Genomic DNA, 13,870 nt, shown 5'->3' with positions numbered 1-13,870 from the left:
CTTTTCCTCTCTTTAACTCTAGTTTGACTCCTATCATCTCTGAAAGTCTGGACCATTTCTGCTGAAAAGCACTCACTTGTTGAAATTTCTAATGCAACCTAATTGGGCCTTCATTGGGTTCTTCTTTCCTCCAAACTTTATGGTTACTGTCTAAACCCATTTTGATTTGTAGGATTGTGTTATACTGAATTCACATTTCCAAAGGATCTTGAAATGTCACTCTTCTGAAGATCAATTGATCAATAAACTCCCCCAAAAGAAAGGCCACGGCCCCTGGTTAGAGAAGGGGCTTCCATTGTAAGAATTTTAGGTTTGGCTTTGCTTGTTCTTTCTGGCTCACTGTCAGCCTACCTACCCTCCTCAGACACCATTCTTCCTTATCACAGGCACATTTTCACCTCTGTGTTGTGCCTATGGACACTCGTTTTACTGTAGAGAAAACACTGCCTACCTGGTTTATTGGCGGAAGGTGAATTCAGTACAGTTCTCCTCCGGAGACCTTAAAAGATGCTTCCACAATTCTTTTCTAAGTGTCTATTGCTCTACCCAAGGATGTTTTTAATTTGAGGAATTTGACATATTTGATTTTGTTGTCTTAAATAATTCCCCTAAGCTTATCGCCCTACAGATATAAGTAAAACTTAGATTCTTAAACAGTAGTTACTCCAGGGTTTTGTGGCTTCCTGTTTCTGTTCCTTTTGAAAACACTAGCTTCTGCATGAGTATTTTGGATTCCCTCCATAATCAGCATGGCTTCTGACTTTCCAATTAAAGAAAACAGAAACAGGAGCAGAGGGATCAGTTGAGGTGAATCTGAGGTCTCCCTTTATGAGGTGTAAGGGAGGTAGTTAACTAATTCCCCAGTGCTCCCAGAAATGGTAGGAGTTCATGGGAAAGCTCTTATCTCTTTGTTACCTGCCACTTGTATTTTCCAGTGTGTTATACCTGTTACTTTACTGCAGGGTTATGATGATGCCAGTTCCTTCCAGAGTTTGTTAATAATGCACAGACATTTTAAACCACTGATTTAAAAGCCCATCTGTTCTTTGTCAGGAAGGTTAACAAATCCTGGATCTTTTTGGTCATCATTATTGCAGTAATTCAATTGTAGTAACTTTTTTTATATGATAAAATTAAATCCAACATGAACCAGCATGAACAAGATCAGAACAGCAGAGAACTCCAGAACTTTTTTATCTATGTATCTCCTTTAAACAAACATGGGCAGTTCATACACAGGTAATGATATAGCTGAGGTCATAACTCTTTTGAGCTTATGTGGATTGTCTCAAAATTAAAGGAAATGACGATAAATGTCCATGTCTTTGGTATTAAGCAGCTCTATAGACCACGTGTCCATTTTGAAATTTTACATTTCAGTTGTCATCCTGACACTTGCAAGATTCCTTCTAACAGAGGGAGCTCCCTCATCATAATTTGCCCAATCCTATTAACTGGCAATTCTCATATGTCTATGCAATTGTAGCCGGTCTATAAAAAAAAAAAAACATATGGATTCAGGCTCTTGTGAATACTTTATAAGGACTGTCTCCTGATTTCTTACATACAATATGCATTGGACTTTGAAGAAATATTTTTATCTTTTCTATTGGTCCATCAGTCTCAGTGGGGCTGAATTCCTTGTGCTAGCTGATACCCATTAAGTAATATTTGCATAAAAAGAAAAGAAATAAATCTCAGATTTCTCCCATGCCACTTATAGTGTAGCATGACCAGTCACTGCAGCTTACCTTTCTTGTCCTACAACAGAAGTTTTCTTCTGATGCTGAAGCAAATGTCAACTGGAATATAATAGAAAAATCTCTAGCAATCAGATGGACGTTGCCTATGAGTGTGGCCTCTTGCCAGTCATCACATAACACCGCTGTCCCTGGCTTCTATGAAGATAGCCTTAGGGTAAACACTGCATGGAAGTTAGATTCTTTGTTCTCTAAGGATGGGGCATAGGAAGAAGTCTTTTCAGAACTCTTTCAAGGAAAGGTAGTCTCCAGGTAATAACAGCTGAAGAATCTGCTTCTTTTGAGCAAAAGGACTATTCTCTTCAAGTGGCCTCCAGCCAATGACTGAGCAAGATGACCATCCAAGGGCCTGGAGATTGCTACCTCAAACAGGACTTCTTCAGTGTTCAATCTTTGTCTGAAGATCACTTTTGGGTTAGAAAAGAATTTGACATAAAGTTTCATCATGGTTTCTATTACAGTAAGAGCTATCAGGAAATAAATAGCTTTCACAGGACAAAAAAAGCATTTAAAGCAACTACAGTCCTTATGCCTTTATCTCTAGAATGATACGCAGTTTTATAAAATAAATAATGTACAGGGCTGGAACAATAGAAAATGTCGGTAGTTTTTTGTTTTAGTTTTATTCAAACATTCCTTTATAAAATTAAGCAACTGTATACATTTGAGATTTTGTATTTTGTTGTCTGTTACTTTTACTATATGATCTGCTTCTTTTATCTAGTGTTTAAATACTGACCCTGAGATGTAAGTAGATTATATGCATATTAGCTTCATTCAACATTTTCAAGTGTGGGCCTCCCTGGTGGTCCAAGGGTTTAAGTCTCAGCACTAGGAATCTCTCCCCAGCCACTGCTGCATGAGTTTGATCCCCAACCAGCGAGCTGACCCACATGACACAGCTCCTCACTCACTGCTCCCCTAAGCAGTGCATTTTGGTTGATTTGCCTGTTCTGCTCCCCATCTATTGCTGCTGAGTCCTTACAGACCCACATACAACTCTGGCCTAGATTCCAGCTTGCATCTGCATAACTAATATATCTTTAAAAAATAAATAAAATTTTCAAATGTTTCCAAAGTAATACATTTCACAAAACATTCACACTAGTGTTTTAAGGGGCATCTGTTTATTTTTTAAGATTTATTAATTATGCATACAGAACTGGGGTACATACAGAACTGGGGTAAAGGCCAGAGATGCAGAGACAGAGTGGGGAGCAGAACAGGCAAACTGATGAAGTACACTGCTGAGGGGAGCAGTGGGCAGGGCAGGAGAGGTCTGCCATGCCATGTGTTTTACCTGTGAGGCCGGGAATCAAACTCACGCAGAAGTGATTTTAGCTTCTTAATGCTGTACTTTAACCCACTGCATCACCAGGGAGGGCCCTTATGGGGCATCTTTATAAAATGTCATTTTCATGAAAATCTAGAAATTGAGAAGCTCTATGATTCACTCGCAAAGTCAAGATCCTAACGGGGCTTACGAGCCCCATCTCACATGTGAATTGGTGCTTCTTAATACCTGGACTGTAAGGAGAATGGATCTTACTCCCATAATTAGGTTACTTTATATGGCACTATGACCTTAAATTAGGGAAGTAATCCAGGTGGACTTGACCCAATTTCAAGAGACCTTTAAAACTAGAGAAATTGCTTCGTCTTGGGGCAAGTAGAAAGCCAGAGATTTGAAGCAAGGGAAGGGAAGAATAAAAAATGCCATCCATTGCTTGTTTGATGGCAAAGTGCAGGTAATAAGAAATTAAGACAGCTTTTGGGAGCTACCATATTTTAGGTACAGGCACTACTTAATATGTGGGCTGTAAAGAGGATGGGTAGGCTGCCATCATTAGATCACTTTGTGTAGCACAGCTAACCATTAGCAAAGAGACCTCAATCATGTAACTACTCATACCTTCCCTACAGAAGTATGGGCTTACACAACTTTAAGTGTGTGGTAATTTGTTATACAACAGAAATTAATCAGTTATTTCATGTTTTAGGAATAATACAGTTAGAAAACATAAACTTCTAGAGCTCTCCAAATAATTAATTTCAAAATATACTGTTTTATGTTATAAAAAATGATACTTTAAAAAACATTAAGCATTAATCACTTTCTAACATTGTGCAACAATACTATTAAAGTGCATGGAAATAAGTTGGCTTTGGGTAAGCAGCAACAAAGAACTTCAATAACACAACTCAAATGAAAAAAAGACCTGAGAGTATAAGAAATTTTCTGGGATGATGGCCAAACATTTCATGTGTTGTAATGAGAATGCTACAAAGAATGATTTATCAGTGGAATTATAAAATAAGCATCAATACCCAGTTCATAATAAGACCTAGCACAATATTTCTGACCCTGCTTTTTCCAGGGTAGATTTTCCAGTAGACCTCTTTCTCTGACCATGGAATGTTCTCTGAGCTTGCTTCAGTCACTTTCCTAGTATGCAGCAAAGTGATGTACATTGCTGAGATCTATTGTTTATAACCGTCAGTTCTTTTATCCTCTTGGACATCCAAATCTATTAGAGACAACTAAAGTATTTAAAATTTATTGCTGAGAGGTTTGGAGATTCAGCATATAATCTAACAACTGTATAATTGGGACTAACGTGAATAAAAAAGATGACCTTTAGATTTAGTCTGAAAGTTTTTTTTGAAAGTATGTAGCAGAAAAATAGGACTGTTTTAATTTAAACTAATACATGTATTCCATCATGGATTTGCCAAAAGGAGCTCTTGATTAGCAGTAGTAAGGAACGAAAACCCACTCTCTGTTCCATCATTTGCTCTTGAATGAATATTTACATGTTCACTCAGATGCTCTGAATGTATATGTTGTTACATGGAAAAACAGAATTGTAATGCTTATTTAGGTATAGATGCACATCTATGTCTCATGCTTAATGAATATTTGCTCAATATCTGACATAGTCATGCTTGGCACCTATATTATTCTCAACCTCACAGAAATTCCGTGAAAAAAAATTTTTTTTTTTTTCATATTTAGAAAATCTTAAAGCAGTGAGGTTAGTTAATTTGTCAGTGGTAACCTAGCAGTTCATTGGTGAAATCATGACTGAGAATCCGCTGGGCCACAGATCCCTCACCTATTTATATATATATATATGATCCCTCACCTATTCATGTATGTGTGTTGCACACACATACACACATATACACACACATGTGTGTATATTTTTTTTACATCATTCTCCGTTTTCATACATACATGCTTTATCTGCTCATGCATGGTCCCCAAGGAGTTCCCACCACCAAATCACCCATGCACCATCACCATAGTCTCATGTATACACCAGGCTTCCTTGGTAGATTCTTCTGTTAGAGTAAAACACCATGTTTTTACCTTGTGTTTTTAAGAACAATCCCAGTTCAGGTTATCAACATGACCTGGAAATATTAAATTAAGGTTTAGTATGCATATATAATTAATTTGTATACAATTATATAACAGAAAAAGACAGCAATGTTAAATAAAAGTTTATTCATTGACTACCTTTTTGAGGCAACTGATTTAAATGTAAGATTTTTATTGGGATTAGTGTATATCCAACAAACATAGTTCTGGCAAAGTGACCACATGAGAAAAGTTATGATATAAAAATAACTTGCCTAGAGATCAGGCTTGAACATTACAATTTTGACTGATACTAACAATAGAGAATATTTGAGCTGATTAAAGGAAAATGAAGCATAGGGCAATAAAGCTTGATTATGAAGACTTGATAATAGTCACTGGGTCTATATTCGTTACTGATAATAGTCACTGGGTCTACATCAAACATCATTTTCCTGAAAGGAAAAGAAAATCATATTTGGAAACAGACAATCAGGTTCAGCCAAAGTCTGCAATGAAAGGCTGCTTTGCCTGTGCCAATCAAACAGTGATTAAAACTGGGCACGCTCATGTCCACTACGTTGAAAGTCTATGAATCTGCAGGGTATGTTTATTAATACACTCCAATAGACCCATGACAATCAGTATAATAAGGGATTGGAGCGTTTGGGTATATTTCTTAGTCTTTCCTATATATCAGGGTAAAGAAAATGTGCACATTTTACTTTAATTTATAGGAATTTTTACCTTTCTCAAAATATTCTGCATTCCACACTCAACATATATATGGCCTCTGCCCCTCAGAAACTCACATCTTGCAGGGATGCAGACCACAAAGGCATACTTATAGTGTGTGAGGAAATCTGTGCTTTGATTTAGGAGGAAGGCAGAATTCTTCATGTTCTCAGGAGGAATTGTCCATCACCGCCTCTGCGCATGAAGGAAGATTTACAAAGCAAAGACCATTTGAGCTGGATCTTGTTAGATAGAAAACTGAGCAGGAAAGAGTGACAAGCTATTCTGGAGAGAGAGAAAGGAATGTACAAGGCATGAAACGAAAGACGTGACCCGAGAAAGATGATTAGTTCCAAATCATTGCGTGGGAGGGGGGTTATTAGTGAATAGCCATTATTCATGCAAGTTGAATCACCAAGTTCCTACATCCTCTTTATTCATAAACCTTTGTTCCTTCTGGTACTCAAAACTATTGCCCGACTTCTGAGCTGACCTTATAGTAATTGCTTGCAAGGGTTGCCCATGTTCAGTCTCTGTTTTCATCCTGTCCCACACCATTCTGACAGGGAAAGTATAAGTAAACCTGTTTGTTCAGACTCCTTCAGCGGTTCTCAGCATCTTAAGGACACAATTTAAGCCCTTTGATAAAGCAGGTGAGAATTTTTTTCTTCAGCACATCACCTCCACATGCCAACAGCTATACCCACGCATTAGTTCTGCCTAAGGAATTGCAATCCCCTGACATCTTCATTCTTATATAGCCATTATCATACTCTTATACCTATCTGTAAATTGTCCTTTTCATTTTTTCCACACTGAGATCAAATTGCATTAAACATTGTGTGTGTGTGTATATATATATATATTATATATAATCTCTGCATCACTGAAAGGTGCATTGACTACATTAATTTCACCAAGTAATACTGTTGTTTCACAACCATGGTGAAGAGAATCAGCTCAACCCATATTTTTAAGGTTCAAAATGTGCTGAAATCACTAGCTGTTTGAATAGTTTCTTCAACCCTACCTTTCTTAACTCATTACTTCTTTCAGGTCTCAGAGGACATTTTATGCAACATTATGATGTTGCACCAGCTCATTTTGCCGATAATTTATACTACCCAGCACACTACGGGCAGTCTCTACTCTTTGAGAGCAAGAAGCTCTATCTTACTTCTTAGGATAAGATCTTAAAAGAACTTGAAGCAAAAATGGACTCCTAGAAAGTTGTTGAATACTTATCTACAGAGAGATAAGTAAGAAGTTTGTATATTAGTCTTTAGACAATGGTTAATTAAAGGTTTTTTGGCTAAAGGATATAAACTGTACAATTAAATCAGTTTCTTGTAAGTATTCTGTTTCCAATATGTTATAACTGTTATGCATTTGTTATTTCAACACTCAGTCCTACCAACAGCACCTTGTACTGTTTTTGCTGGTAAACAGTGCTGCATTTATTGATATTTTGGTAATGAGTTTCAGGTAGGATTTCTCTAGTTGAAGCATTACCAGGAAAGTTGAGTTGGCTTGGGAGATAGGTGTGTTGTCTTAGATGAGAATGCTTTGCCAAGGTCAAGTATCTGATTATGAGACTGTAGGGATTGATTTGAGAGTCTTCCCTGAAATGGACAACTTAATGTTAATTGTAAATGGAAGGGATTTGGGCCTTCCAGGGTGATACAGGGGTTAAAATCTCAGTACTATGAAGCTATCCACAGCCTACTGCAGCACAAGTTCGATCCCCAGCCAGGGAGCTGACCCACAGGGCACAGCAGATCTGTCCTTGGTTGCCCGTTCCTGCCATCAGCAGTGTATTTCAGTGGATCCACCTGTTGTCTCTACTCTGTCCCTGGCAAATCCTCTCACTCCCCTGTACCTCTGGACTATACCCTAATTCTTGTATGCATAAATATATAAAGTAAATCTTTAAAAAATGAAAGGATTTCCACAAGGAAAGGGTATTTCCGGTAAAGACATATAATTAATTTTGTTGTGTTTTAAAGTTGAAACATGTATAGCACGTATGAAAGATAGATTTCTGTGCTAAGTATCCAAATTTATTCCAGAGGTTGAAACTGACTGTAGGCCTACCTGTTATATATGTATATCCACAAAAAATATTACCTTACTATAATCACTATGAAGGAATACTTAAAGATAGTGATTTTTATACAGCTGTGTAGAAGGAACCTTTAGAAAATCTAGTCAATTATCTATGCATAGTAGACTTCTTTCCAATTTTGTAATAGTTTGGAATGAATTTTTCTTATTAATAGACTTCATAAAATACATAAAACTTGTCTCTGCAATACTTTGGAGTACTTGATTTTAGTACTTAATTTTCATATTCTAACTGTATTTGCTTAAGTGGTATAAAATCCAAACTAAACAACTACTTAAAGGAAAAGACTTGTAAGGGGTCAACTAGTTGATTGACCTTTTATGTTGAAGGTGTAAATCTGGCTAAAATTAATCACTCAGAATGATGCATTGCCATTGTCACGTAATTGCTGTCAAATATTGTTTACTTAGTTGTGGATCTTAATTTTTAACAATTTTTTCCTAAATTAACAGATTGTAAAATAATTCACCTAAGCATAATATAGAAACCATCAAACTATCAGTATTATTGGTCTTTATAGCAGTAATGCTTTTTTTTTTTAAGATTTATTTATTTGTACATACAGAACTGGGGTACAGGCCAGAGGCTCAGGGGCGGTGAGAGGCTTCACCAGAGACAGAGTGGGGAGCAGAACAGGCAGATCTACAAAGTACACTGCTGAGGGGAGCAGCGGGCGGGTCAGGAGAGGTCTGCCACGCCATGCGGTCACCTCTGGGTCTGGCGGGAATCAACTCATGTGGAAGTGGCTTTAGCTTCTCAGTACAGTGCTTTAACCTGCTGTACCACCAGGGAGGGCCCAGCAATGCTTTTTATAATCCTTGTACTGGCTAATTAGCTTCCAGTCTTACCCAGTCCTCATTATTTTCATGGAATCTTTTCACGAAACCAGCACATGAAATATGTATCATGTAGCAACAGAGAAACAAGTCCTTGCTCAATATAAACTTAAAGGAATAGTTTGTATCCAGGGTGTTTGTGGTGTTTAATTATAAAAATGGAAGTTCTCAGTGAAATATTAGATCTGAATTATGGAGGATGATGTGAATTATTAGAACAAAATATTACTTTATAGACCAAGTATATAATGTGATACAGATTTTACAACCCTTGGTGTAATGTGTTGAAATCTCAATGACCTTGTAATATTCCTGAGTAATTATTTTCTGGGAATAAACTCCTTGTAAGCACACTATTTTTATTAAGTACTTATCAAATTCTATGTGTATAACTAATGCTTATTGAAAGAAAACCTGTGGATTTATTTCTTAATATCTGTAACTGTTATTATCCAGAATTCTCATGCAGGTAAAATACATCTAGAGATCAGGGACTATATATCATCAATAAAAAGTTTGTGAATGCCATTATTATTACCCCCCCCTTTGTTAGTGCAAAGGAAACATTCTTCAACTTCAGTTTCTCAAGTTTTTTTCTCAAATGCCATTTCATTTCTGTTTTATTGGCCAGATATAATAAGAACAATACTTTTTGTTTAGTGATATTTCTTGATGCTTAGTAGCATGAAAATACCACAGAATCATTTACCACCTCACATTCATTAAAAGGCCTTATTCTCAGATGACTCACTTAATGGCCTTGCATCTGACTTGGTGAAACTTTGTTTTTCCCTGATCTGAATGTTCCAGCTACTCATGCTCATTCCTTGGAAGAACACTTCTGGTTCTTCTTGCTTTGTTTTATTAATTGCATTTTAAAGCTTACAATTGTGCTTTAGGAAATCTAAAAATAATAATAATAATAATGCACCATGAATATCTCCACTACAATATGCAAATTTTGGTTGATGAAAGGATTTTCTCAGCTCAATAGGAAGACACAGTTCTCTCCCTTCATTTTTCTACTGCAACTCTCTATGTTTCCATCTTGGCAAGACTCCCAATTCGTTGATTTAATATTTTCCTTTCTTCTTCTTGAACTTTTACTAGATCAAAGACCTAATATTTATATTCTCCTTTAATTGTATCAGTGACAATCTTCTCTCTCTCACATTTTCTATTCTACCGGGCAATAAACACACCTATGCATTGCTTAGTCAGTATGTTTTCCTTTTGTTAGTGGACTATAAGCTCATTACCTCCAAAGCATTTTGGCCACACTCTAAATCCCTGGCAACCTACTGTGATTTCTGTATTTAGTCATTACATTATCAGTTCAACTCTCTCTTCTCCTCTATAAAAATGGGAGCCAGGATGTGAATATCCTCAACTACAATTCAATATGTGTGCAGAAATTACCATTCACTTATTAATTACCACTGTAAAGTAGCATCGGATGTAACTCTGCATTCCTGTTTTCTTTTCCATGATTGTAAACATGATTCAGTCTTTCTTTAGCTCATTCTAGACACAGTATCCTAAGGGTTGATCAGCCGTGCTTTGACTCTCATTCATGACTGCCACTCCAGGATGTGGCTCTTATAAGCCTTGTCCTTCTTCTGCACTATTTGAGCCTTGTCTTTCTGGCTGATGGTCAATGCCCACCCACTCCAGCTTCTGGGAAACAAGCAGTTCTGCTTTTCCCTTATATGCATAGGTCAGGCACAGAAAAAAAAAAAAAAAAAAACACTGCACCATTGTTTTTATCAGCTTGGATCTTCGGGAAACTTGACTCAGGAAATCTAGTTCATTCTTCATGGAAAAATAGGTCCTGTATCTTTTTGTGAACTAGAGTTTGTAATCATCACAAGGGATGAATCTGTCATTCACAGTGATTCTTAGGAATCCCCCCGAAACCCTGGTTTATTCTATTAACACATCTCTCCCACTTTAAAGTGCTGGGCTCTTATTCACTCTTAAGTCCAGGATACATTCATTCAAAGGCATGCATTTCATCTCTAACTCTTTAGAAATCCAGAGTTGGCCCTCCCTGGTGGGCACAGTACTGCGAAGCTGGCCTGGCTACTTCAGTGCCAGTTCAATGCCTGCCCCAGAGCTGACACACATGGCGCAGCAGACCTCTCCTGACCTGCCCGCTGCTCCCCTCAGCAGTGTACTTTGTTCATCTGCCTGTTCTGCTCCCCACTCTGACTCTAGTGAATCCTCTCAAGGCCCCTGCACCTCTGGCCTATATCTCAGTTTCTATGCATAAATAAATCTTAAAAAAGAAAGACTTCTTAAAACAAAAAGAAATCCAGAGCTCCCCCCTCCCTGTCCCCTATCCTGGAGGGATATGTGCATTCTGGGTTGTAGAGGGATAACCCCTCTATGAAGAAGGACAGCAGAGCTCAGACAAATATCTCTCAGCCAAATGATCATCAGTTGAATGGTTCATTATTATTTCAATGGTACGTTATCATGTAATACTTGTCCAACTGGTGAGAAGACGGATAATATGATACTTACCTGCTTCCACCTGGTTAATCGCCCAGTGTCTTTATGGTATAGACTGAAGCTGAGGCTCCAGCCGTCTGGATTCACACACCTAATACTTCTACTCTACTTCTTTATCCATAATATTTTTGACTTTTTTTAGTGTTAGAGAAAAATGATTGTGTATGAAAATGGCTGAATCTTTCTTTCTTGTGTTTCATCTTCAATTTTTCAACTAATGTTTGCTTTTGTTCTTTGCTTTTTATTGCACAGTTGAAAACTGAGGTCTCCCTGTTTGCCTGAATAGATTCTGACTATTCATACCCTTAATACATGATTATCTCTTATCCATTCTTCAGGTACTAGAGTTTCCCTGGGAAGGCCGTCCCTGGCTTCCCACTCTGGATTCAGTGTCATTTATGGGAACTATCGCATCCTGAGTCTATCCCATGAGACATTATTTACCACATTGCCAGTTTAAAACTTCACCTTCAGTTGTTGTTTTTTTTTTCTTTTCCAATACATCATAGATAGCCTACAAGCAGAGACTATGGATTTTTCTTCTTTGTGCCTAAAACTGTAGGCAGCACTTAGCAGAAGACTTCCCTTGAGATGCAATTGAATATTCACTTGACTGACCTCATTCTGTTTGAAAATGCACAGCCCCACATCTGCCTGGTATATTTGGAGAAACCCTGCTCTTATCCTCTGTAAGCATCAGAGAAATATTGTAAATATTCTATCACTGGCATTTTGTCCAACCGTACTGGTATACATTCTCTAAAATGGAATATTAAGCAGCAGGGTATCTATCTGTTGACTTAAATGAGTAATCTAAAATATTTTGGGTTTTACCATAAACACCTTTCCATACTGCTAACAGCATTTGGGGAAGGCACATTAAAAATACACATAGTTGCATAAAACACAGTGACAGTCTAATTTTAGGTCCCACATACAGTTTTAATAATGTAGTTACAAAGGTAATTTTTGGTTTTCTTAAGGTTTGGTAGATAAAAATCGTTTTCTAGGTGTGAACTTAAATATTCATGTTTTACCATGAGGTTCATTTGTAGTATCTGTCAAAATGTGTAAGTCTAAATAAGGAAATACCGAAATACAAGCCTGGATTTGGCATCTATAAATAAATGTCATCGTATCATCGTATCAACCAATCAATATAAATTTATAAATAAAAAAAATCAGATTCTAAGAGATATTCATTTTTCTTCATGTCCTAGACATACAAAAACTTCAAGGATTTCTAAATTGGTGAATCACCAATTTCATAAATGAAGCTCTATTTTTTTTTTTTAAGATTTATTTATTTGTGCATACAGAACTGGGGTACAGGCCAGAGGCTCAGGGCTGGCAAGAGGTTTCACCATAGACAGAGTGGGGAGCAGAACAGGCAGATCTACGAAGTACACTGCTGAGGGGAGCAGCGGGCGGGTCAGGAGAGGTCTGCCGCGCCATGTGGTCACCTCCGGGGCAGGCGGGAATCGAACCCATGCGGAAGTGGTTTTTAGCTTCTTAGTGCTGTGCTTTAACCCGCTGCGCCACCAAGGAGGATCACAATGAAACTCTATTTTTTAATTGCAGTGGAGAAGATCAAGGTCATGGGTGTCTGTCCATTGATATAATTGGCCTTAATACTAGAGAAAAGGACCCAGGAGAGTCAGACTCCAAGAGAGGAGCCCACCAAGTACATCTCTCCCCGTTGAAACGGGCACTAGGGCCAATATTTCACTGTGTTTAAGCTATCAAGTCTCTCTATCTCACTGCAGTACACATGTGTAAGAAGAGTCCAATACCTCTATAAGTTACAAGTCAGTTCATAGGCATATAATGTGCATGCCATTAGTAAAGATCAGTGTGTGTAAATGGGTGAATTATTACAATTATCCCTTTTAAAGAATGCAGTTATAAAATTAGGTAACCACTTCTGATTAATAATAGATAATAATAAAATTCTTGAATCATTTTAGAGTGTTATGGTCTTTTTTCCCCTAAAATTCTACTTGGCATCTGTAGTCCTGTCGTTCAGGTAAAGGTTATTAAAAAACAAAAAACAAAAAAAAAAATCTGAATTCTTTGGAAGTGATTCCATAATATTTAATTGGTTAATTATTAAAAACATATCCAATTATAAAGAATCTTTATGGAAAAATATCAATGACATTGAAATTTGATGATGTTTTTGGAAAATGGAAAACAAAATTGTTTCATGTGGACATTGTTTGAATTAATAGGACTTACCTATTTTGATTTTACAGCAGATATTATTTTTCATGTTCCAGTATAATACACCTTAGCTTCTCATAAAACATTTCAAAAAGTCTAAAATCAAATTGAATACATTTATTTCATATCATATTTCTAATGAGGTTAATCTTCAATTAATGTTTTCAAATATTAGTTCTAGTGACTAACATTTTTAGTATCTCAGTAATTCAGAAGGTGTTCCCATTTTCATTGCATCTCTTTAGAGAAGTAGAATCTTAGCTTCAGAGAATACAAAACAAAAATTTAAGTATTTCTAAAAGGCTCTTTCAAA

General features: G+C 36.9%; 1 protein-coding gene and 1 long non-coding RNA gene across 6 annotated transcripts in view; one reads left to right on the top strand and one right to left on the bottom strand.

Annotated features, from left to right (window-relative positions):
* The window catches only part of CDH18 (cadherin 18, type 2), a 658,667-nt gene that overhangs the window by 296,057 nt on the left and 348,740 nt on the right, over nucleotides 1–13,870 (top strand). The gene's annotated exons all lie outside the window — the stretch shown is intronic.
* Nucleotides 1–13,870, bottom strand: part of LOC105853359 — a 35,839-nt gene that overhangs the window by 1,201 nt on the left and 20,768 nt on the right. The window contains exons 2-4 of the long non-coding RNA XR_001145198.1: nucleotides 5,872–6,054; nucleotides 5,134–5,177; nucleotides 1,752–2,167 (exon numbers count right to left, since the gene is read on the bottom strand). This is a non-coding gene — a long non-coding RNA (uncharacterized LOC105853359). The remainder of the gene's footprint in view (nucleotides 1–1,751; nucleotides 2,168–5,133; nucleotides 5,178–5,871; nucleotides 6,055–13,870) is intronic.

This window comes from Condylura cristata, unplaced genomic scaffold (assembly GCF_000260355.1).
Source record: "Condylura cristata isolate star-nosed mole 26May11 unplaced genomic scaffold, ConCri1.0 scaffold00007, whole genome shotgun sequence".
NCBI lineage: Eukaryota > Metazoa > Chordata > Mammalia > Eulipotyphla > Talpidae > Condylura > Condylura cristata.
The sequence above is the reverse complement of the archived record's forward strand: the minus strand, read 5'-3'. Positions and strand labels throughout refer to the sequence as shown.